The following is a 6,000-nucleotide window of genomic DNA, read 5'->3' as shown; positions in this document are numbered from 1 at the left end:
TATGACTGTTCTTGTGCCAACACCAGGCTGTTTTGATTATTGTAGACTTATAGTAAATTTTAAAGTCTGGATGTGTGATGCCTCCCACTTTGTTTCTTTTTTTGAGGATTGTTTTGGCTATTTGTGGTCATTTATGTTTCCATATGATTTTCTGTATTGTCCTTTCTAGGTCGGAGAAGAATGATAGTAAATATAATGGCAATTGTGTTGTATCTGTAGATTGCCTTAGGTAGGATGGACACTTTAACAATATTGATTCTTCCTATCCATGAGCATGGAAAGTTTTTCCATTTGTTCATGTATTTTTGGATTTTTTTGAGCAGTGTTTTGTTGTTTTCATTGTAATGGTCTTTCACTTCTCTGGTTAGGAAGATGCCGAGGTATTTCATTTCTTTTGTGTGGCTATTGTGAACGGGATTGTGTTTTTATTTGGTTCTCTGCCTATTTGTTGTTGGTGTATAAGAAAGTGACTGTCTTTTGCATATTTATTTTGTACCCTGATACTTTGCCAAAGTCCTTTATCAGTACAAGGAGTATTTTGATAGATTCTCTTGTGTTTTTGAAGTATTAGAATCACATCATCAGAAAAGAGGGATAACTTAACTTTCCTATTTGGATTCCCCTGATTTCCTTCTCTTGTCTAATTGCTCTAGCTTGGACTTCCAACACAATGTTGAACAGGACGGGTTAGAGTGGGCAGTCTTGTCTTGTTCTGGTTCTCAGGGGAAATGCTTCCAGTTTCTGTCCATTTAGCAATATGCTCGCTATGGGTTTATGGTAGATGGCACTTACTATTTTCAGGTGTGTTCTTTCTATGCCTAGGTGTTTGAGGGTTTTTATCAAGAAGGGATGCTGGATTTTAACAAAAGATTTTTCTTCATCTAATGATATAATCATGTGGTTCTTGCTTTTATATCTGTTGATATATTTAATTACATTTATGGTCTTGTGGATGTTAAACCAGCCCTGCATCCTGGGGATGAAGCCTACTTGGTCATGGTGGATTTTTGAGATGTGTTGTGTGAATCCATTTGCTAGAATCTTGTTGAGAATTTTTGCATATATGTTCATTAGGGATATTGGCCTGAAGTTCCCTTTTTTTGTTGGATCTTTACCGATTTGGGTATCAGGGTGATGTTAGCTTCGTAAAATGATTTGGGGAGAATTCCATCTTTTCAGTTGCCTGGAATACTCTCAATAGGATTGGTATCAGCTCCTCCTCATATGTTTTGTAGAATTCTGCTTGAAAGCCATCTGGTGCAAGGCTTTTTTTTTTTTTGTAGGTAGTTTTCTTATGACAAAGTTGTAAGTTATTAGTCTATTTAGTGTCTCAATGTCTTGTTTCAACCTTGGGAGGTTGTGTGATGTCAGAAAATTCTCCATTTCATTTAGGTTATCAAGTTTTTTTCCATACAGGTGTGCATAGTAATCTTTGATAATCTTTTGTATTTTTGGAGGGTCATTTTGATCTTTTGTATTTCTTATTGTGTTTATATGGACTTTTTCTTGGTCATTCTGGCTAGGGATCCATCAATCTTATTTATTCTTTCCAAGAACCAGATTCTTGTTTTGATTTTTTTTCCTATGATATTTTTGTCTTCTATGTCCTGTATTTTGGGCTTTTACTTTGTGATCTGGATTCTTCTGCTAAAGTTAGGGTTTTAGTGGTCTTGTCTTTCCAGCTCCCTTAGGTGATTTGTTAGGCTGCTGACTTTTGATCTCTCCATTGTCTTGATGTGCGTTTGTAGAGATATAAATTCCTCTCTTAGAACTGATTTCATGGCATACCATAGGCTTTGGTAAGCTCTTTCTTCATTTTCTTTGTTTACAGGAATCTTTTACCTTGTATTTTGATTTCTTTGTTGACCCTGTAGTCGTTTAGCATCATACTATTTAGTGTCCCTGTTTTTGTGGGGTTTGGGGGAATTTTGTTGGTGTTGGTATTTACTTTTATTCCACTGTGGTCTAAGAAGGTACATGGAAGTATTTCAATTTTATGAAGTTTGTTTATGCTTGATTTATGGCTGAGGATGTGGTTGATCTTGGAGTATGTTCCATGTGGTGATGAGTAGAATGTATATTCTGTGGTTGCTGGTTGGAGTGTTCTGTAGGTATCTATTAAATGCATTTTGTCAAGTGTCAAGTTGAGATTCCAGATCTCTTTTTGTTGATTTTTTGCCTCAATGATCTATCTAGGGTTGTTAGTGGGGATACTTATGTCCCCAGTTATAATAATGTTAGAGTTAATATCTTTTTTTAGTTTACTTAGTAGTTGCTTTATAAATGCTTGTGCTCCTGTGTTGGGTGCATATATGTTTAGGATGGATATTTGTCGTTGACAGATTGAAACTTTTATCATTATTTAGTGTCCCTCTATATCTTTTAAAATTTTTAAGGTTTAAAGATTCTTTTATTTGATATTAAGATTGCAACTCCTGCCTTTTTTTGTGATCCATTTGCCTGGAAATTCATTTTTCATCCTCTAACGTTGAGTCTGTGTGCATCCCTTGTGATAAGATGAGTTTCCTGGATGCAGCAAATTATTGGTTTTTTAAAAAAAAATTCAGTTTGCCATTCTGTGTCTTTTCAGTGGTGCATTTAGTCCATTCATGTTCAGGCTGATTACTGAAATGTGATTGTTTATCCCCATCATGAAGGTCTTATAAAGTTTTTTCTTTGTTTTCTTTTAACTTTTGGGTTGATGTATGTGTGTGCTTTCAAGTTTGCAGGCGTGATGCATTCTCTATTGATTCTGTATTCTTCTGTTCTCTTGAGAAGTGTGTCATTCTTTTTTTCTTTCTTCTGTACTTCATACCTTTTTTAAGCATCTTCTGTAGAGCTGGTCTAGAAGCTACATAGTTTCTTAGAGATTGGATGTCTGGGAAGGAATTAATATTTTATTTTTTGAGTCAGAGATTCACTCTGTCACCCAGGCTGGAGTACAGTGGCACACTCACAGCCACTGCAGCCTCTACCTGTTGGGCTCAGGTGATCCTTTTACCTCAGCCTTCCAAGTAGCTCGAAGTACACAATGCCCAGCTATGGGAAGGATTTTAATTCTCCATTGCTGATGAAGCTAAGCTTGGCTGGGTAGGGAATTCTTGGTTGAAATTGTTTATCTTTGAAAACTTTGAATATTGGACTCCAGCACCTTCTAGCTTGTAGTGTTTTTGCTGATAGGTCTGCTGCTATTCTGATTGGTTTTCCCTAGGTAGTCTGACCTTTCTCTCTTGCTGCCTTTAGGATTTTTTCTTTTGTACCTACTTTGCATAGGCAAATTACTATGTGCTTAAGGGTTGGTCTAATTTGATGTCTTGCAGGGGTTCTCTGTATCGCTTGTGTTTGGATGGTCACATCTCTGGTGAAATGGGGAAAGTTTTCTTGTGTAACCTCCTGGAATACTTGCTCCAAGGTATTCTCCATTTCCCTTTCTTCTGGGATACCAAGCAGGTGTAGCTTTAGCCACTTGATTTAAATTGTATATCTCTTAGAGGCTTTGTTCTTTCTGAATTTTCTTTCTATGTTTTTTACAGATTGGGTTAATTTCATGCTTTGGTCTTCAAGTTCTGAAATTCTTTCTTCTGCTTGATTAAATCTGCTTTCCATACTTGTCATCTTGTGATTTATTTCCTGGATAAAGTTTTTTATGGCCAAAATGTCTGTTATGAGTTCTTTCAGTTTTGCATCTTGTCTTTCTTGTGTCCTATTCACTCTTTCCATCCATTTCTAATCCCTGTTGTATTCTGGGGCCAGATGTTGGTGACTTCCATTGTTTGGGCTCTGAGGTGTAATTTTTCAGATGTTTTCTCTTTGTTACACTGAGAATTATCTGTGTTCTTCTGTTGACTTTTCTTCATTCGTGACAGATCTCTTTCTTTTCTCTTTAGTTCTGTTATTCAGTGGCAGTGGGAGAGGTTTTTCACTTCTGATATTTGTTCAGCCCTCTAGTCTTCCCTGATCAGGGCTCTGAATTTGTTCTGTTTTGAAACAGTGCTGTGGGTGAGAAACTTTGCTTTTTCTTATAGTTTTGAGAGTCAAATAAAGTGGAGAATAGGGAGCTAGGAGTCAGAAACTACTTGCAAATCACAATGTTCACTGATTGTGGCATGGGTTCCCTGAGTCCCACTCCCCACCACCACTCTATATGATGATGCAATGAGTACATGTGTGTACGTCCTGAGTCCAAGATACAGTAACAGCAACAAGGAGAACAGAGAAAAGTAGAATGAAATAAGATGGACAAAAATTAAACAAAAATAAAATAAAATAAGATGAACAGAAAAGTGAAAGCAGAAACCAAAGCAAAGAAACACATACACACACACACACACACACACACACACACACACACACACACACTAAAACAAACTGGAAAAAAAAAACACCCAAAGCAAAATACACACACACACATCCCCCCAAAGAAACTGGAAAAAAAACCCAAAACAAAACCACCACCCCCAAATCAGAAAAACTGAATACACACACACATACACACACACAAACACACACACACCCAACACAAAACAAAAGGAGAAGAAAAGAAGAGAAAAAAAAGAATTCCAACTGAACCCTCACACATACATTCACATACACATTAAACTAAAAAAAAGAACAAAAAACCAAAAACAAATAAAAAATTGAAAGATGAACACCCAATCATTCACATGAAACACACATAATCAGAAAACAAAACATGAAAGAATAAATAAAGACAGAAAAAGAACAAAGAACAAAGAAAAAAGTGGGGAATGCAAATCAAATCCTCACATGCACAAAGGAAAAAAGGTTAACAAGAAATAAACATAAGCCCAAAAAAATACCCTGCCCTCTTGTGGCAGGTCCATGGTTCCTCGCAGCTGCTCACAGGTAAACCTCTCTGCTATCTCTCACAGAGCTGTGGCCTCATTCACAATCTCCCCAGCGTCTGTCTCAGGGAAAGAGGAGGTGGTGGGTGTGGGTGGGGCTTCAGTCCTCTCCTCCCACTCTTGTATTTTCAGGGGGATCCCCTCCAGTGAGGAGATGTGGGTGGGATTGTCTCTTCCCCAGGTGCTGGTCGGGGGCACCCCAGCCAGGCTCATTCTGGAGTAGAGTCCTCCTATCAAGGCTGATGTCCGGGCTCTGCCTGGGTTTGTCACTCTCAGTTGTGCCCTAGCCGTGTGGGTCTGATGTTCAGAGGACTGCTGAGGAGGAGGGAGTTAGGTCAGCCCCAGACTCACTGCTGATCTTTTCTGAGGTCTTCCTTGTCTTCTTCTGGTCACAACCTTTGTCCCGTGACTGAACCAGGGTAGGAGGTGGGGCACCTGAGGCTCAGTACTCATCCTGTCCTTCTGGAGTTTGTGCTTTGGGGTATTCCCTCTGGGTCACGATCAACCCCTGAGTAGTTAATCCGCTGGTCACAGAGATCGGGTCTGTCCCTCTTTTCTGTCCAGTTTTCAAGATGGTGGCAGGGTGCCTGTTTTATCTTCTCCAGTAGGACTCTGCCTTGGGCTCCCTCACTGTGCTCCCTCCACAGCCCTTGCTGCCAATCTCTGGCCGGGCACTGCAGTGGTGAGGCAGGACCTGGAGCTGACAGTCACTCCCAGCAGTTTCTTCCCGGGAAGGGCTTTGCTAATTTTAAAAATTGCTGCTCAACTTCTGTTCCCCAGGAAGCACTAGGGTTCAAGCAAAGCAACGGCGGCATCAGCCACTTCACTAGGAGAGCCCTGGCCACTTGCCCACTCGGTCAGCCACTCACATGCCCGCTTACTCACCAACATGTATGCAGCATTTTCCATACACTCCCTCACTCACACAGGGACTCACATAGTCCGACTGGCTCCACTGCCATCTTCCTCCCTCCCCACACATACATTTTATTTTATTATAGGAATGTGGGGTGCAAGTGAGGGTTAACTACACAAGTAGGCTGCATGCAGGTGAAGTTTGGGCTTCTAACTGGCCCTCACTCCCCCTGGTAGTGGACCAGGTACCCTTTGTGTTGTCATGTGCTTACACCCTCCT

This window comes from Carlito syrichta, unplaced genomic scaffold (genome assembly GCF_000164805.1).
Source record: "Carlito syrichta isolate Samal-C Ts95f unplaced genomic scaffold, Tarsius_syrichta-2.0.1 Scaffold317641, whole genome shotgun sequence".
Classification (NCBI taxonomy): Eukaryota; Metazoa; Chordata; class Mammalia; order Primates; family Tarsiidae; genus Carlito; species Carlito syrichta.
The sequence above is the reverse complement of the archived record's forward strand: the minus strand, read 5'-3'. Positions refer to the sequence as shown.